We start from the raw sequence: 20,824 nt of genomic DNA, 5'->3' as shown, positions 1-20,824 counted from the left end.
TATGTACTGTTAAACACCGATCTGTACAGGGGAGCAGTTTCGGAGTGCTTTCAAGGCTGCAGTCAAGGAGCATGAGAAACACTGCCAGCTACCTCATTAAGGCCCGCCCCACATCTTCCTCTCTACACCTGACCCTTCGTCCCTGTGGTTGGTGCTCCTTCCCTCCCCTAGCTTGCATCTCTTGAGATAAAATGGCAAGAAAAATACCAAATTGAAAAAATATAAAAAAATGGTTCCTTTAGGAGCCACCTTTCACAGTTAAAAAATAGAAGTGAGAACAAATTCATAGGCCTCTGTGCAGCCTGCTTAGTCTGCGGACATCACGTTAGAGAATTAAGTTCTGAAACAATTGAAATCATTTTAATTGTTTTGTGTTCAAAAAGGGTGGCTCTTAAATGAACCTTTTTTGTGTTTTTGGCTTTTATATATTTTTTTTAATTTTTGGATTTGCAAAGTGAACTGAGAAAACATTTAACTGAATTTAATTATTTCTTCTCACTTTCACAAAAACTGCTTCAAAGTTTTTTGAATGTTTTCCACATCTGATTACCTACATCAATTAGATGGACTACATCTCACTGAAAAATGCTGGCGCTATCGAATGTAATGTTCTCATTATAAAACAAAGTCATGCCAACATCTCAAACAAAAGCACACACAGCTTTATAGATGTTGCACCTCACATTTTCCATTTTCTTACCAAATGAACTGGAACACATCCTTCTGGGAACATTAGGGAACATTTCCTTCAACTTTCCCAATGTCTCCTTCATTGCAAACTGCAATGAAATCCCAGTCACATTCCCCAAACTGTTCCCTCCACAGTCAATGATAATAATGTCCGGATGTTTCAATTCAGCCATATTTGTAGAAAATGGGAGCAAGTGCACCCACTTCATGCTTCACATTCCATACCAGAACACTTCATGCTCCACAACTGTCCACGGTCTCCACAGTCCCCCCTTCCAAGCCAGGCAACCGTAAAAGACCTGGATGTGGCATGTGCCACCAAAGGACTACCCCAGTTTCCACGGATAGATAATCTAATTAGAGGGATAGGGTAGGTTTACACTTATTTGAAACAGTGCGAAGGTGTGCGAATCGCAGTGCCATTGCGAAAATCACAGCGAAACCCGCGCACAGCGATTCATGGAAGTCTGTGCGTGTGTAAATCCCAGGATGTGCACCAAATTTCTGCGTGGCGCACGCTGGCGCACACGTCTCCTAACAGCGTGTGCTAAGCGCACAGCGAAATCGCACATAGCGCGGCGCATACAACAAAAGTAGGAGGAACAGGGGGCGTGACACGCGGAATGGGGAACAACTCGTGGAAATGTGGGCGTCATGGGGGAAGTACAGGAGGCAAGTGCGCGGAACACCCACACGCACGTTCAAAACACATATTCATGGAATCGAACGGGGCTAAGGCATGCGCCAAAAAAGAAGCGCTAATCAGGAAACGCGTACGCCAGCAGGAAGCAGGCGTACGTGGATCCACGCAGCATAAAAGTGCACGCAAACAACAAACAAGCAGAGACGCCAGGATGAATATACCATTCCTAGCAAAAGTGGTCATGGGATACCGCAGGAGGAGGAGGAGGATAGTCAGGCCCAGAATTTTTACACCCAGAACCAGCCTTTTTGGGATGCCTGATGACCAGGTGTATGGGAGGTACAGGTTTCCACCTCACATAATACTCGACCTGGTCAGTGAGTGGGAGGATGACCTCACATCACCCACCCTGTGCTCCCAAGCACTCAGCTCCATGCATAAGGTCCTCAATGTACTGCACTTCTTGGCCACTGGATCGTTTCAACAGACAACTGCTATAGTGAGGGGGGTGTCACAGGCCACGTAGTCACGCTGCCTACACCAGGTCTTGGCCATCATGACTGCACGCCCACCAGTCTGCAGGCACATATAACTGCCCAGAACACCTGCAGAAAGGCTGGCTGTCGTCCAGGATTTTTACGGAGTGGCACACTTCCCCAAAGTGCTAGGTGCCATTGACTGCACCCATGTGGCTCTACGTCCCCCAGGGCATCAGAGCACATCTATAGAAACTGCAAGCACTGGTATTCCATCAACGTCCAGGTAGTATGTGATGCCAAGGGAATCATCACCTCAGTGTATGCCAACTATCCAGGGTCCACCCACGACAGTTTCATTTACAGAATGTCAACCCTAAACCAGGACCTAGAAGCTGGGCGGGATGGCGATACATGGCTGCTCGGTGAGTATAAATGCCACAGCACATGCATGCATGTCAGATACTGAGCAATGTCACAACCCCACTAATGATACCCATCACCACCTCCCCAGGGGACAGTGCCTACCCTCTGAGCACCCACATGATGATGCCAATTCGGAACCCTACCACGCCACCCAAGGTAAGATACAACACAGCCCACATTGCAACCTGGGGCGTAGTGGAGCGAACATTCGGAGTGCTCAAGTCACGCTTTCGCTCCCTTGACCGTTCTGGCGGGCAGCTGTTATACGCTCCCCCAGTAGTGTGCAGGATCATAGTGGCAGCATGTGTCCTCCACAACGTTGCAACACGCCGGGGCCTGCCCGTGGACATGGTGGTGCCCCCACATCCCCAACCACATGCACGCCCGCTGCGCATGGGAGGGGAAAGGGCACGGGGTGAGGCAGCCTGTACGCAGCTGGTGGCTAATTATTTCACCTAAAATCACACCCCAGTGGAGTGCACACAGCCCCGGCACATACCATCTGACAATCAATGATGATGAAATAAGGGAAAGTCAACTGTCACAACCATACCAGCCTGAGATTGGTCACCTGGAAGTGTTACATTGTGTGCATCCCTACCTACACAAACACCACCAATGCTGTGTCATCAAAAGACACACTTCTATGCTGCAAAAATCATTCCCCCCTTGCAAAACACAACATGACAACAGTGCCATGTCACCCAACCCCTCCCCAGCACCGCCACCCAACACACCATGGCATGTCATGCTATGTGAGAGCAAACAAAGCAATCCCCAAAACATGACAGAAGTGTCAAAGTACAGTGTCCTTAATGGAAACTGCCCACACACAATATGCTCCCAGTAATGTAGAACTAACAACACACATGACCAAATACTTACCAACAATACAATGCAGCTACACAACCTCAAACATAGCATAAACATGACAGTACTAAGTTAAAGTAGTGGTAGTCTTACAACCTGATCATGCCAGCACATCGGCCACTTCCAACTGTACAGTGCTGCTGCCACGCAAATGTCCAAGTGCACTGCTGACAACATGAATTCCATCTCCAAAGTAGACGGCCTTGTGAAGACATGAGGAATTAACCTGCAAATTAGGCGAAAGACATGGATGCACAAGCACATAGCAATGCACTATGCAGTGTACAATTCAACAACAATATCCACTAGGAATGTATACACAGTATATCCACTAGGAATGTATACACAGTATTGACTGCAGACTGCCCACACAGCTCATGGGAGTCCTACATCACCGTGTAAGTCAATGTCACTTGGGCACACCCTTTGCAAGCCCATGGAAACGGGAAGCAAGAGGGGTGTGTGTCTCACGAATCCAAGCATCTAACCCAAACTCAGGACAAACCTGCATGTGCCCAGCCGGAATACAGTGGATGCCCACCGCAGCCACACAAGGCAACACACTGCAAAAAAAATAAAAAAAATAAATCAAAAATCAAAAATCAAAAATGGCCATGTGGGGGCTGTGTGGTTGTTGGGAAAAAAAACACCTCCATGTGCTCATGGCCTGCACGGCTATGCCAATGTGGGAGAACTGCTGCTGTCGCTCTCATCACCCTCTGCTGCTGCCACAGGAGGTGGTGCTGCCACAGGAGGTGGTGGTGCTATGGTAGGCAGCCCACACAAAGCCCTGGTATGGTCCTCCATGGCAGCAAGCATGCGGGTGTGGAAGGTCTCGTTCTGGAGGATTATAGTGCGGAGATCCCCATGCAGCACCTGACGTGATGCCCGGATCTCCTCCCGAGTTGCCTGCATCTCAGCTGAGAGCGAACTTGTGAGCCGCTCCAGCTGCTGTTCTGTCCTCAAGTTATTGGAAGCCTCAAGGTCAACAAGAGTCTGCCTGAGGTGATGGAGTTCTACCCTCAGGGCTTCCCTGTGGCCCTGGGACTCTATTGATATTGATTGGCGTAGAGTCTCCAGTGCTGCCCGTCTGTCCCTGTTATACGCCAACATGTCCTCCCTGTGTGATTGGAAAATGGAGTCTGTTGCCTGCTGTAGTAGCTCCATCTGCCTTTCAGGGGGGACAATGGAAGTGGCCACCCTCCCCATTGCTTGAGCTATCATCTCAACTGATTCTGCCTGTTGGGTTGCCATACTGTAAATGGATTGTTCCCATGCGGTATTGCCTGGTGGCGTACGGCCACCACGTCGACGGGCACCACACCTGTTTGGGGCAAGGCGATCTGCACCTTGCTGTGCCGGCACTGCCTGAGGCTGCATGACTGCATTCCCCCTCTGATCTGCTGGCCCAGCAACAGGATCAGATGTTGTGGAGTGTGACCCTGCATCCGTAACCGCCAAAGGCGGACTTACCAACACTGACATCCCCATAGAGGGTTCTACCCCTGGTACAGGTGGGTTGGACAGAACAGAATCCCTGCCAAAAACACTTACCTGCGACGCTACATAGGTCTCATCATCAGAATCAGCACCTGAATAGAGGTCTGGGGAGGTGCACCCAGAGGCGCACCCCTCGAGAGAATGGTCTGCAGCAAGATTGGGTTCTCACCCACCACCACACCACGTCCCCCACTGGTGCCCGGTCGTGCCTGGGTCTGCACCATCTCCTCAACCTCAACAGCATCAAGTGCGTCATCCCCTGCAAAAACATGAAAGATAAAAAATGGAAACAGGCATGAGCACCATAGCACACAAATAGGCCTGACAAGCTACAGAACCAGTACATGATTTTCACATGTCCCACATGACTATAACCCTCCCATGAATGCACTGTCACTGAGTTTGAAGGGGAGGGAAAAGGCAGACACTGATGACACCAACATGGAAGAGCAACACATTTGCAGCATGCTGGGTAGCACTGCCATCACACATTGGCCTGTGAGTGGCATGTCCAATACACATACATGACACATGCTATCACACAGATGGCATGTACCATAGCCATGGTACATTCCACAAGTACATACATATGTCAGTGAATGAATACTGTCAGCCATCCTTGTGAGATGGACATGATGAGATGAAAAATGCTACATAGTGTGACAGGCATGTGCCACACACTGCAACACATCCAGTGTACAAAGATACAGTGATTGCAGGCTGATGTACACATCAATGGTTTGTCACTTTAACATGACAGGAAACAACTATCATGTTCCACATTCAAACAGGCCCCAAAAATTCCTGTGATCAGGCCAATATTCAATTGGCCTGAATGGTCAAATCATTCATCTAACAAGGTAACACATGTGGTCCAATGTGGGGTTCATCAATGAGAGAAGCATGTCACAAATGTGGCAATAGGGCTGAGGAATGCGTAGCAAAAGTGGGAGAACTGAAACAATCATCCTGAACGAACACTGAAAAATACAAACAATGTTGTTGCAAGATGCCACTTCAAGGGCAACTGCTGTAATGTTGAGCCAAATTACTAATGTGGGCAGAAGGGGTACTGTCACACCCAAATCCAAGGCTGCTGAATGTTTTGGATGAAGCAAATGGGTGACCCATACCACTCAGGCACACACACCCTCACCTGGCACTCAATCAGAACCCGTCACCCAAACAACATACACATGCATTACACACACATGCATGGGCACTCACCGGACAATGCATCATAATCAGGTAGTCCTCCCACACCTTGGATCTGTTCCTCTGTGACGAAGGCCCCAGCAACAGACTCATGTTCAGTGAGTTCGTTGTCCTCTTGTGGAGACCCACCGCCAGTCACCAGAGTAATGGAATGATTTGAGGCCAGCTTGTTCTTTGCTCTGCGTTTCAGGTCATTCCACCGCTTGTAGCAATCATCAGCTGAGCGCCTCACAAATCCAAGGGCACTTATGCGGTTGGCGATGGTCTGCCAGTGTGCCTTACGTTGACCAGGTCTGGTCTTGCACCCTGCAGTTACCAGCATTTCGTGGCTATGTGCCGACACATAGCCCACAAGTGCATCAAGTTCCGGATCATTGAAGCAAGGCTTCCTTGAGGTACCGGAGTGTGTAGCTGTGTCTGGGGTCTCAGCCTGTCGTGCCAGAGCACCCTTCTTCCTCTGCTTTAAAGGTGGAGCAGAGCCAGAGTGGCTTACGCTGCTCTGGTCAGTAGGGGCAGAATCACCGGTTGACTGGGTAGTAGGAGTGTGGGAATGCACAATGACCATAGGTCTTGATGCAGGCATTGGTTGCAGGGTAATGTTGGCAGGGGGGACGTCAGTTTGATGGACTGGGACTGACACTGTCCTGGTTGGGAGAGACAGAACTGGCGCGGATGGAGCTGCAGCTGCCCCTGCAGCCTCCCCACCCTGCATACTTGGGGCAGCAGATGACATAGCTGCCCCAGATCCGCGTGGATTGGTGACAACAACTTGCACTGCCACACGTGGCCTAGACTTGCTGACCTGGAAGTCAGCCAGGGAGTCATCCTGTGCCAGGTCAGGTGCCACAATGGGCTGGTCCAACAAGGGCTGAGCTTGGATGGTGTCAGCCATGTTTCCTTCAACCATGGGGGCAGGGGGGCAAGGGTGTCCCTGATTGTTCCTCCACACATGGGGGCATAGGGGCACCCTGCAAATCCCGGCCACATCCCCTACCGCGCCCACCGCACCCACCTCTTGAGGGTCGGCCACCTTTGCCTCCCTTACCTCTTGGTCACCTCCCAACCATGGCACTGATGTTGTTGTGCGTATGGGAGTTGCAGTAAACTATTGTCCTGGGCAATTGGGGTTTAAAGGGGTAGGATACCAGATGGAATTCATACCCTAGTGCTCTAAAAAGGCTGTCTGTGACCCCTGGGGGAAGATGACGGGTCACGCAACGCACAGGCAGCCCAAAATCAAAAATAAACGTGCACGCAACCCCTCATAGACCACATGCGTGAAAAAATGAACCCGCAATACGCTGTGGCACCCAGAAACACAAAAATAAGCATACGCATAATACACGCAGCCTACAATGACCTCTGAAGGGGAACGCGACACACGGGGCAAGCACAGTTGCTAAGTACATGTGGAACTCACCGTCTGCCTGGAAAAAGAACGTGAAAAATACGCGCACCCCCGCCAAAAGAAGAATTGTACGCTGTCTGAGGAGACAGGACAAAAGTAGAAGTGAACTCTGTTTGAGGAAACAGGCCCAACAAAAAATCAGAAAAGATCTGTCAGAGGTAACAGGGAGTACAAACTAGAAACGCTGTGAAGTAATCGCGTGTGAACCGACAAGAAGTACAGATTTCACCCACTCGCTCCCCACGAAAATCACGTAAGTACAAGGAAATGGCGTCCTACACACAGCTTTTAAACCGGCCCACACGTACACATCAGAGACGCGTGTACGCGGGCGCTTTCATCCAATTACACGCGATGACACTCAGACATGCAGTTTTTCCACGTGTGCTCTGTCATCACGTGCTATGAGGGAAATGCCCGCGCGCGTAATGTAACTTACGCGCTTACGCGTTAAGCACCTTTGGTCCAATGGAATCGTGTGCGTGTGCTGACGCACTTACGCGATAAGTCCCTTTCCTCGAATTACACGCTGACGTGCAAGATTTCCACATGCCAAAACACTCCGTATCAAGCTGGCCACGCGAAAACACACGGAAGACCACGCTCCTGCCCAGAAGGCCGAATTACTGCCCCCCAGAGACCCGAGCACGCTCCCACCTGCCATCTGGTGCTGCCTGACTGCCTGCTGCCCACGTGCCCTGCCATTTGCTGCATGCACGTCAGCCAGGGGTGTAGTTGCTGTGACCACCCCTGCTGGAACCGAAAACTCCCGACTGGGATTCCATCGCTCCACAGCCCACCCCCAGGACCCAGTTGCCCACCCACTCCTGCCTCTGGGTTTGCCATGTCCAGCACTACACCATCTGGCAGCACTGGCAACCCCCAGCGAGAGAGGCAGAGGGCCACCAGCTTCAGTGCCACCAAAGTTGGTGTCCTGGTGGAGCAAGTCCTGGGGCAGTATGATGCCTTCTTTGGAAGTTTGCGCGCCGACAAGGAAGGACGGACCAGGATCTGGATGGACATCGTGACTGCCATCAACGTGGAGGGGGTGACAGTCCGCGACTTACAACATGTCAAGAAGCGCTGGGAGGACTTCAGGTCCAGGACCCTCAACACGGCCCGGCGCCTCGCTAAGGCAGCGGATGCCAAGAAGCGCCGGGGCCAGCTGTCAGACAATCAAATGAAGGTCCTGGAACACATATGCCCAGCGCTCTACGTCCAGATCCTTGAGAGGCAGACCCGTCTGGAGTCTAGTGCACTCCCTGTGTTTCATGTGATGTCTGGCTCATCTTTGGCTGCTCATGCTGTTGTATGTGTATGGATGTTGCTGGCCGTTGTGATATGGCTGTGGAATAGCTCGTGTGAGTTGAAATGACATGTGTGTTGGGGATTGCAATGCCATGTCTGAAGTTTGACCCTGCCACTCATGTGGAACTGTCATATGTGTATCAGTCCATTGTACTGTGACCTGATGCTTGTCTCCTATCTCGCCCTGTCTGCAGCGTCAACTGATGAAGAGGGCGAGAGTGTGCTGTGGAGCCCAGCGGCAGGGATCGCACCGCCAGCCGGAGATGCAAGGCCCGTCTCCCCTCCCAGGTTGTGATCTCGGCGGGGAGTGAGAAGTCCGGTGCCGCATCCCAGGCTGCAGCTGCCGAGGGTAGGTCCAAGAGGCGGAGGTCAGAGTTGGACTACTCAGCAGCAGAAGGGTCAGCTGAGACCTCACAGGGTCCGACGGAGGAAGATGGCACGGAGTCATCCAGGTTGGTGGGGGGTTTGGTGGAGGAGGAGGCCGTGCAAGGGACAGACACTGGGTCTGGAGGTGGGGATTCCACCGGTGCTAGTGGTGCAGTGCAGGGGCAGGGACAGGAGGCAGCACAGGCCACCGCGGAGGTGCTTGTGTGTAAACCTGTCCCCGATCCTGTGACTGCATCATCCCGCACCAGCAGGGATGCCTACGTCCAGACCCGTTTTCAGGGAGGGGATCCGCTTACAACAACTGGCCTTCCTCTCCCTGCGGACGTGGCTATCCGGGACCAGGTTGAGCCTGTCCTGGGTGGGGTGGCGTTGCATCAACGGGCCATGCGAGCTGACCTGCAGTCTTTTCATGAGGAGACTGCACGTCTTCTCAGATTGCTCGTTGACCATGTTGACCTACTGGGGCAGCTCACCAGGGCCAGATTCCTCCGTTTTCTGGACCTTGTTCCGACCCCCTCCTCAACTGAACCCCCTATGCCCCAGTCGTCCTCCATGCCATCTTCCCACTCATGTATCACCTGGGTACCCTGTGGAGCTGCCTCTGACCCTGCGGCCAGGCTGGTGGAGGACACATCCCTGCCACAGTTGGGAGTCAGACGTCCAGCAGGGGTGGCCACCTCAATAACTGCACCCCAGCCGGAGGAGGATGTGCAGGCAGCAAGAGCCAGGGCACAGGCAGAGGCACAGCAGCAGTAGCAACAAGGTGGGAGCCATCATGGCTCGGGGCCTTCGACATCGGAGGGGCAGGCATTGGCCAGAGGGCAGGAGGAACCAGGACTGGAAGTGTCTTCCATGTGGCAGCGGTTAGGCCATGCTATATATGCGGAGCGGCAGCGGGCAGAAGAGGCACGGCTCACGATGGTCAGGGCGGAGAACTCCATGCGGAGGGCCCTGAGGCGGGCTGAGTGCCTCGAGGCAATTCGCAGGGAGTTGGAGAACATGTCGTCTTCCCTGCAACCCGTGGGGCCATGGAAGAGGACTGCCTCCAGGACATTGAGCAGGAGTTCGATGATGCCCTGGCCCGGGACATCCAAAAGTGAGCCGTCGGACTAGCCCGCTGCCCTTGTAAATAGTTTTTAGAGTTAGGTTTCCTTTATGTTTTTCTTTTATTTGTGGTCAATAGACAATGCCACCCAAATTTGTATATAGTCATATTTTTAGGTAGTTAGGTAGGCAGGTTTCATTTGTTTGGTTGGGATCATGGACCCTTTACATCCTTGGACAATGGATCGTATATAGTTTCATCATGTATCCTTTTTTTTTTTTTTTTGCATTATCGACATGGAGCAATGGAATTTTTTTCCCGGACAATGGATTGTAAATAGTTTGACTATGGATTGATTTTTCTATTTTTTTTTGGTTATGAACATGAAGAAATGGATTTATTTTTGTTTTACATTTCCTTTGGATTTGCGTTGTTGGAGGCTGACTTTGGACTGTTTTTATTTCAAATTTATATATATTGGTTATCATTTTCATTCAATCATCATTTTCACATGCTTTTCATTTCATGTTTCATATTTTGGTATGCTTTCATTTAATTTTTGATTTCATGTACATAATACATTTTCATTTTTTAGTTCCATGTGTGGGATTCGCTCATTGGGTTGATGCATGTGAAAATGTGGGTTTACACAAGCAATGCCAACCAGTGTATGTGTGTGACGGACATGTGTTGATGTACACAGTTGACTTTTGGTTTGCATCATGAGATCAGCATTTCACTGCTGGGGAGTGGGGGTGCTGGGGGACATGAGTGGGACATGAGTGGGGGCCTGCTGGCAGGTGCCCTGCACTGCTGGGGGGTGGGGGTGCAGGGGGTCATGCGTTGTTGATCAGTAGCGCAAGGTGACATGTGGCTTGGCTGGGGGGCATGCCCATGGTGGATGGGCTGCCTGCGGGATATGACCAGGGGTGCAGGGTAGTCCCCTGTGGTGTGGGCTGCCTGTAGGATCCCTGGAGGGTGTAGAGGGAACACCTGGGAGGACCCACACTGCCAAATCACGTGTAGGACTCCCCTGCACCCCACCGAAATACACGTACCCTGCTCAAATGGCGTGTGAGACTTCCCACGAACCCCGTAATACACCTGCCAGCAGGCCCCCACTCATGTCCCCCAGCACCCCCAACCCCCAGCAGTGCAGGGCACCTGCCAGCAGGCCCACTCTCATGTCCTCCAGCACCCCACCCCCCAGCAGTGCAGGGCACCTGCCAGCTGGCCCCCACTCATGTCCCCCAGAACCCCCAGCCCCCAGCAATGCAGGGCACCTGCCAGCAGGCCCACACTCATTCCCCCAGCACCCCCACCCCCCAGCAGTGCAGGGCACCTGCCAGCAGGCCCCCACTCATGTCCCACTCATGTCCCCCTGCACCCCGACCCCCCAGCAGTGCAGGGCACCTGCCAGCAGGCCCACACTCATGTCCCAATCATGTCCCCCTGCACCCCCACCCCCCAGCAGTGCAGGGCACCTGCCAGCAGGCCCACACTCATGTCCTGCTCCTGCTGCTGCTGTCCATGTGCCGTGTCTGATGGTGCCTGCACATCCTCCATCAGCTGGTCTCCAGTTGTGGTGTCCACCCCTGTTGGGCCGCCGACTCCCGACTGTGGCAGGGATGTGAGCTCCACCAAGCTGGCTGTGTTGGTCAGGCCAGATCCACAGGGAGCCCTGGTGGAATCTGGGCCGGAAGACGGTGTGGAGAACGACTGGCGCATAGTCTCCACAGAGGAGGAGCGGTCCGCCAGAGTGCGCGACACATGTAGGGACCCACCAACCAGGACAGAGCCCATACGTTCGTGGGACCCCTCGTCCGCAGGTAGTGGAGAGACAGATGACATGGCACTCTCCCCTACCTGTGGACGGGCCTGGGACGGGGCCTCCCTGCTGGTGCATGGTGGTGCAGTCACAGGGTCAGGGACAGCGACATGCACAGGCCCCTCCGCAGTGACCTTTGCTGCCTCCCCACCTTGGCCCTGAGCTGCACCACTTGCACCAGTGGTACTACCCCCACCAGGCCCCATGTGCGGCTCAGTAGCGGGCTCCTCCTCCTCTGTGTAGAGCACCAACCTGGATGTCTCCACACCATCTTCCGCCATTGGAAGCCCCTGTTGGGGCATTGGGGCATTGGCAGACGCAGCACCAGCGCCCTCGGTCCCGGATGATGGTAATTCCTAGGAGGGTGGCTGGGCTTTGCGTCGCCGCCCAGTGGAGGCATCCCCGCCACTTGGCTCCACAGCGCCGTCTCCACCCTCTTCTTCACTTGACGCTGCGTAGAGGGAGACATAAAACACAAGCATCAGGGTACAGTACAAAATACCCTAGACAGGAAGCAATAACACATGAGTGGCACTGTCAAATGTCACTTCCATCCTGTCATTCCACAACACATGGGTGAATGCACACAAGACACATGCAGAAACAGTCCTGGCGCCTGCAATCAACATCAACATCCATGTAGAAGGGCCCCTGTAAACCAAGATGTTGCCTTCAAAGTCACATGCAGCCATGGTGTCTCAAAGTCACACACACACTTCTCTGGCACACACACACACATGTGCACCATACATGTACATGACATCAGCACCCATTCCTCACCCCCCTTCATGTCCAGGAACAGAGACAGCCATGCTTTCATGTGTGCATTCCGCATAGAGCTCCCCATGTTCCATTAAAACACATGCACCAACCATGCGGTTCACACATAACTGGTCTCACATGCATGACCATGATATCCCTGCACACACACATCCATACATGGCCTATATCACACATACAGGCAAGCATCAGACTAGCAGCACACTGCAACATGCCCTGTCTCACACAGCAATGCTTGGCCACTTACCGCTCAACTCCGGATGGGTCTGACTCCGAAGGATCTGGACGTGGAGCGCTGGGCCTACGCGTTCCAGAACCCTCATCTGGATGTTACTCATGCGTGCCCGGCCACCCTCCACGAGGCGCCGGGCCTTGTGGAGGGTCCTGGACCTGAAGTCCTCCCAGCGCTTCTTGACGTGCTTGATGTTGCGGGTTGCCACCCCCTCCGTGTTGATGGCAACCATTACGTCGTCCCAGATCCTCTCCCGTCCTTCCTTGTTGGCGCGTGATGTTCCGAAGAGGGCATCATAATGCCCCAGGACATGCTCCACCAGGACACCAACTTTGGTGGCAGTGAAGCTGGTGGCCCTCTGCCTCTCTGGCTGGGGGTTGCCAGTGGTGCCAGATGGAGATGTGCCTGACATGGCAACCCCAGAGGCAGGAGTGGGTGGGCAACTGGGTCCTGGGGCTGGGCTGTGGAGTGATGGTATCCCAGTCGGGAGTCTTCTGTTCCAGCAGGGGTGGACACAGCAACTGGACCCTGCAGATGGCTGACTTGCAGGCACCAGATAGCAGGGCACATGGGCAGCAGACAGTCAAGCAGCAGCAGATGGCAGGTGGGAGCGTGCTCGGGGCTCTGGGGGGCAGGAAAATGGCCTTCAGGGCAGGAGCGTGGTCTTCCGTGTGTGTACGCGTGGCCAGCTTGATACGGAGTGATTTGGCACGTGAAAAAATTACACTTCAGCATGTACTTCGAGGAAAGGCCCTTAGAGCGTAAGCGGGTCAGCACACATACGCGATTTCATTGGACCAAAGGCCTTAGCGCGTAAGCGCGTCTGTGACGTATCACGCAAGGGCGTTGCCCTTTTGCGTGTGAAACTTCATGCGAACCCCAGTTATACACGTACCCCACTCGCAAAAGGCCCTTTTGCGTGTGAAACTTCACATGAACCCCAGTTATACACGTACCCCGCTCGCACAGGGCCCTTTCGCGTGTGAGACTTCTCGCGAACCCCAGTTATGCACGTAGCCCACTCGCACAGGGCCCTTTTGCGTGTAAAACTTCCCACGAACCCCAGTTATACACGTACCCCACTCGCACAGGCCCTTTCGCGTATGAAACTTCCCGCGCACCCCCAAAATACATGTACCCGGATCCAATAGCGTGTGTGACTTCCCACGAACCCCCGTAATACATGTACCCTGCTGAAATTACGTGTCAAATTTCCTGTGAACCCCAGTAATACACGTACCCCACTCGCACAGTCCCTTTCGCGTGTGAAACTTCACGCGCACCCCGGTAATACACGTTCCCCGCTTGGCTTTGCTGTTTGGCAGCCCTGTAAACTTGTCCAGGGTTAGGGCAGCCCTTAGCGCTGAATTGGGAATTTTGATGGCTTTTCCTTGCGCAAGGGTGTTCTTGGGGGCGTAACTGGCGCTGCTGCAGGGTCGCTGCGCCACTCTGCGCCACGGCTGGTTTTGGAGGCTAAAATCCATGAATTTGCTGTGCGCGGAAATCGATTTTAGCGCACGCGGCTGGAGCAGACATTCGCACGCGCACACTGTGCGCCAGCCGCGTGCGCCACTTTTGTGCGAAATTCTATGAATTACCCTGTATATGTGTCGCCAAAATATATTGTACATTATTAAATACATTATTAAAAGAAAATTGATTGACTAATTTACATGGACTAATTATAAAATACAATAGAACAGATAGAACACACCGCACCAATATATAGTATAGATAATACTAAGTAAATCTAAATCTCATTTAATTCATCAACCAGGATAAAAATAGGAGAAAAGGTGACCAGAATAGTAGCATCGTTACTTGATGCAGCCCCAACACAGAAGGGAGAAGAAACAAAGTGTAATTATAACTCTGTTAATCGCTTCACATTTTCTTCAAACTGCCTGATGCAAAGATTCGCCACCTTCCAAATCTGGGTTGTTGCAAGTATTAAGCTCCTATTCCACCCTGCTAAACATCTCAGCCAAAACCTTGCACTGGCAATGTAAGTCAGATCATATTAATATTTTTCAAAATATTTTTCAAAATATTTCTCATAAATGGAGCTCATATTCTTACAACAGGTAAGCACATGTCTTATGGTGTCTTTCTCATTTTCGTTACAACACAATCTGCACATTCTCCTTTCCTCCGGGATATTTAGCCATGCCCCCCGTACCCCTGGAATATTTAGTCGATTTAACCTCATATCCAGGAATATTTTCGAGGGCAATAGCTTTAAGTAGAACTGAGGTTTTTTTTATACAGGAAAGGAAGGTTTGCAAAAGATCCTAACGAGCCAAATTCAGAAACCATATCATTGCTGTGGGCCCAGTCCCACTTTTCCAAGGCATTTTTCAGGGTCTTCAGCACCAGCTCCTCACCATAATCCCATTTTGGGACAAAAGCAATTCTTTCGTATACATCCTGGATTTTTTTTTAAGTTATTCAGGGCCCCCATATTTCCTCCCTTCAAACCTTCATGTAATATATACAGTAATGAGCCTTGCTGTGCATACCTTATTTTGATATATAACTTTGCTCTATTATAGTCAATTTGAGCAGATAGAGAAATCAGCCCCATTTCTAACCGGATGGCCTGGATAGGTGTATAGTTAGAGAGACCTAATATTCTCCTCCATATCACACCCTCTGTCACATCCACCCATTCGGACTAGTCCGAAAAAGAGGCTTCCAAAGCATACAAAAACATTGCAACCAACTTTTGCTTATGTATGTTAATAATTCCCAGTAGACTAAAGCCCGCTGTTTTCTTAGAAAAGTTCATAACTGCTGCTAGGGTTGCCATAATCTTGGTTTGTTTGCTCTTTTGGACTAGTGAGTTCATTTTCTTCCTCTCACCACATATTTCCTGGCCCAGATATTTGTAGCTGTTAAATTTCCTTATTGATCCCAGTGAGCATAATATGGTGTTTTTTTTTTTTTTTTTTTTACAGCAGTGTACACCAAGGCTCATAAATTGTGTTTTTTTCAGATTGATTATGAGGCCATTCTTTTCTGTGTATTCTCACAGGGCTGTTGCACTATTACAAATGCCCACATAAGTATTGTCCATGATTATGATATCATCTCACATAGCAGATCCACCCCACCTTATGTGAGCCGATTTTGGGAAAGGCATTCATTTTATCTTTAAAGATATAACCAAAATCGGACATGAACAAATTAGAAAAAGTGGGTGCTAGTGCACATCCCTGTCTTACGCCTTTAGAGATGTTAAAGGGTTCAGTAGAGTACCTCGATTATCTAGGCGTATCCTGGCTTTGCTGTCATCATATATCATCATACAAAAATACAACAAATTTGCAGGCATTCCACAACCTTTAGGTTTCATCCAGAGTCGCCGAATCAAAGGTGGAAGTGAAATCTACAAAGAGTACATAAAGAGGTAGATTTTTATCTTGGTTAGCCTGTTCATTTAGTGTGTTTAGTATAAAGATATTGTCTACCGTTGCACATCCTTTCCTAAAGCCTGTTTGGGCTTTATCTAGGATGTTTTCCCTAGCAATCCACTTATTGATTTCCTTTGGTATCATAATACAGAAAATCTTGCTAGGCACATCGGTAAGGGCTATTAACCTTTAGTTCTCGAGGAGATTGCGTAGACCCCACTTAAAAATAGATATGATATTAGAGGTCTTCCGGCAATTTGGCATCCTCCCAGTATCAATACCTTTTTAGAACAGTATTGATAGTATATCTGCCCAGATTTCCGGATTTTCTTTTAGAATGATATTGCATAGACCATTGTGTCCCAGGGCTCGAGAACTCTTTAACTTCTTAATTGTTAACACAATGATTTCTCTGCATATGTTCATGTTAGCTATGGGGCATATTTCGAGCTTTAGAGATTCTCCTTTAAATGTTTTTGTTAGGAAGTTTACCCAAGTATGGCTGTCAATAGGAATTAACAGCTCTGGGTTAACTGCATTATTCATATTTCTAAAGCAGGCCCAGAACTTCCTAGAATCACCTTCATTTAACAATCGAACAAAAGATTGCCAGGTAGCATTCCTCTCTGATGTCCGATAAAATTTGATTGCATTAGAATCCATATTTCAAATCTCCCTTCTGCCTTTTTGACAAGCTTTAGGACTCAAGCCCAACTTATTGCGTTGTCTCAAATTTCTTCGCATCTCCCTTTTCATATCCTTTATGTTTTTATCAATCTGTTGTTACTAACATCGTTCTTTAGGGGACAAACATTCCCTGGGATTGGCATCAGAACAGAGAGATGATTAGAAATCCAGGCTACTATATTGTCCACAGAGGCATAAAGAAACTGTTCTGCATCAATTGTTTCACACCACCTTTTAGCTTTGGCCAAGTTAGTATCAGACCATCGAATACTAGTACCATTACTGCAGCTGTATATCTCCTCCACAGCATCTATCACAGCAGATGCAGGTAACATTTAATCCATCACTCCAAAAATTGTTTGCACCTTCTACCTTGATGTTTTTATTTTCAAAAGATGCCATGCACACACCATTAAAAAAAGCATATACACCTTTATTCACAAGGTGTTCTAGTTGTGCGCCCAACACATTTGGGCATCTCCACACTTTCCTTGGATGTATTTCTGAAAACATTATCTTTGCACATGGAAATAGTTCCATTAAGACTCAGAACATATATTTTAATGTAACCTGCAAATATAGTGGTGTAACGTACCCCAAACTATTTCCTCGACAATGGACAGCAATAATATGTGGGAATTGAAAGTGAGCCCTACTCTTACAAAATGATAATAAACTCACCCAGTTTAGCCCAGTCACGGTATACCAACAAACTTCCACTCCCTCCAAACCAATAGTACCAGAGATGCCACACAACTCAGTGGCCTTTTCAAATTATTCACCCTACAATCTCCCACCATCCACTCAGTGAGCTTTATTTTAACACTAGCCACATCCATCTTCCCTACACACAACAATCAGAATACCTACTACCCTCTCTTCCTGTAAACCACAACCAGAACTCCTAATTAGGTAATCCTATAGTCCCCTTTCCATGCCAGGCATCATTGAAAGACCTGGATGTGGCACGTGCCACCCGGCAACTACTGCAGTGTCTGTGGATGTCGTGGCCACTCAAAGGGGTGGCAGGGAAATTTAAACCCAATTTAAGTTATTTCATCTTTAGTGGTGGCTCTGAAAAGAACCTTTTATTTTTTTGGGGTGTTTGTTAAACAAATACTTTCTTTCCCTTTGTTGTTATGTACAGTAGTACTGTACACTTAACATCTTCATTTAAAATTTCCTTACAGGAACCTTTTCAATGCATTCCTAAGATTGTAAGGTAAAATTGCATTTCCGACATCTGTGAAGTAAACTCATCTTGACAAAAAAATTCACACAATCACAACTTATATTATCATTCCCAAAAGATGCCTTGATTCTTCAATTTGTGGACTGAAAAGGTTTGTTGGACATCTCCATGTTCGCCTCTGATATATTTCAGAATTTTCTTTCTGAGCAGCACGAAACAGTTGCATTAGGCTTTTAAAGAAATCCTTGAGGGCAACTTGCAAAGTCACTGGAGTCACAAACCCAAATGTGTCTCCTCTACAATGCACAATCAAAATATCTTGACATTTGCCCCATACTCTCAGAGAATTAAAGCATGCTTGCCCAGTTTAAGCCACAAACTGCATGCCAGAAAACGTACACTTCTGCAAATCCAATATTTCCAAAGATGCCATGATGTTTAGCATACCCCTTCAAGGAATTGAAGAGTCCCTCAGAATCCACACAGTCTGCCTTCTCAAGCACAGAGCCATAGCCACTGTCACTGCTCTCACAACTGCCGCAATTTGCAGCTTTTCTGTCCATAGCTGTGGCTACAGAAAAGCTTTGTTTTGCAAACTTAGTGCCTAGACCCCCTGCAACTCCAAAACTTCACTAGCCTCCCCCCAATTCTAAATTGATATTATTATTTCTGACCTGCAAATGGCTTTTTTCCTGAGTTTCATGTTCCTATACCCTCGACTAAAGCCGCGGCAATCACTGGCATTGAGCAAGAAAAATGACGGATGTTTTGCTTCTAAAAACATTCAGTTTTTGGCAATTTTCCCAAGATATAGCTATCTATTTGGGAGGAGGAACACCGCCTTCTTCATCAAATATTTTAAAAAATGTTGACGGAATTACCCCAAACCACAAAAAGGCCTCAAGTCAATGCTTCGTGCCCAAGTTGTTTTGGACCTGGTCCAAATCCATCCAGCAGTTTGTGCTATGCAGTCCGGCAAAAAATTTACCTTTTTTATTGATGGGAAAATGAATGGGAAGTAGGCCGCAACCTTTTTTCTAAATAACTCTTAAATGTTTTAACACATCTTTCCCAAACTTTGCAGTATTGGGCAGCCAAATCCGTTGCACGAGTTGCACTGGCAACACTGGTGCCAGAAATGACAGCTTTTTTTGCCAGTGGGGCACCTGCCTTATGTCCAGCTTTTAGCTAGAGGTAACTCAGGTGGCCCATCGGCAAACCTGTAGTCGGCCGGTCCAGTGAAGTGCCGGTATACATCAATCCCACCACTTTTTTTACCAGAACGCAGAGCTGACAAGGTCCATTGTCACTGATCTGTGAGACCATCCGACAGTAGCAATAGTATTGTGACTGGTATATATATATATAAGATGAGCTTGCTAAGTTTCTTGTGCCTGTGAGTCATACCATTCCCACTATATACTTTCTGCCAAAAATTCATAAATCCTTGATTCATCCACCAGGCAGGCCGATTGTTACCTTATGTGGTTCCCTCCTCGAACATATGGCCCAATTTATCGATGAGACGTTGTTCCCGTTGGTGTCAGTCCTGCCTTCATATCTACGTGATACCAAGGACTTTTTGAGTCATATTTCTGATATACCTTGGGAGGAGGGCTTAATGTTGGCAACCTTAGATGTTGTCTCCCTATATACTTCTATAGATCACACGATCGGATTGGCAGCCTGCAAATATTTTTTGGACACTCGTTCTTTGAATTATTTGGGGCACAATGATATGATTTTGGATATGCTTTTGTTTTGCTTAACTAACAATGTGTTTCTTTTTGAGGGTTCCTTCTATCACCAGGTTAGGGGCACTGCCATGGGCAGTACCTTTGCGCCATCGTATGCTAACCTTACTATGGGGTGGTGGGAGGCTACTTTCTTGTCTGAGTTACTTTTAGCATGTTTTTCCACACAAGTTATTGGTTGGTGGCGGTATATTGATGACATTTTTATTATTTGGAAGGGAAATGAGAACGAGTGGGCTTGTTTTGTGAACAGCATTAACACCAATGATGTGAATTTGAGATTCACTGAATGCCACAGTTTTACTCACATCGTGTATTTGGATGTTAATGTAAGATTGGACAATTTAGGCATCCATACTTCCCTACATAAAAAACCCACCAACAATGGTCTGCCACTCCATGCCACGAGCTGTCATCCGCTCTCCTGTAAAAACAGCATCCCCTATGGCGAATTTATTCGCTTTCGGCGTAACTGCACAGATATTGAGGAATTTGATCACTGTTGCAAGGTGGCTGCAGCCGATTTTTTACTTCAAGGGTACCAAAAAAAGATCATTGAGATGGCCTTTTTAAAAGCGCGGTCACTCTCAAGAGAAATGTTATTACATGGCTCTGCTAGCAGGAGTAAAAATAAGGACCAGGATGATCCTCGCCTTATTGTTACTTTTAATAAGGCCTCATATGATGTCCGTAAGATTATTGTTAAACACTGGCACATCCTCAGGCTGGACAAAGATATTGGTCCTTTACTCCCCAAGTGCCCCACGCTAACCTACAAACAGGCACCCTCATTAAAGGACAGACTGGTTTCCAGCTTTTTGCCCCCGGTCCAGAAAAATTCCATCAGTACCAATTGGTTACCTGGTTTACCTAAGGGTTTTACAAAGTGCCAAAAATGCAAAGTCTGCCCTCATGCAACTATTTGTAAATCCTTTTTACATCCTATTACGGGCATTGAATTTAAGCTGAA

At 48.9% G+C, this 20,824-nt stretch overlaps 1 protein-coding gene across 1 annotated transcript in view; it reads left to right on the top strand.

Moving 5' to 3' along the window:
* The window catches only part of FAM83B (family with sequence similarity 83 member B), a 430,667-nt gene that overhangs the window by 136,761 nt on the left and 273,082 nt on the right, over nucleotides 1-20,824 (top strand). The window lies entirely within an intron of this gene.

This window comes from Ambystoma mexicanum, chromosome 4p (genome assembly GCF_040938575.1).
Source record: "Ambystoma mexicanum isolate Mex_15411 chromosome 4p, UKY_AmexF1_1, whole genome shotgun sequence".
Classification (NCBI taxonomy): domain Eukaryota; kingdom Metazoa; phylum Chordata; class Amphibia; order Caudata; family Ambystomatidae; genus Ambystoma; species Ambystoma mexicanum.
This window is presented reverse-complemented; position numbering and strand designations above follow the sequence as displayed.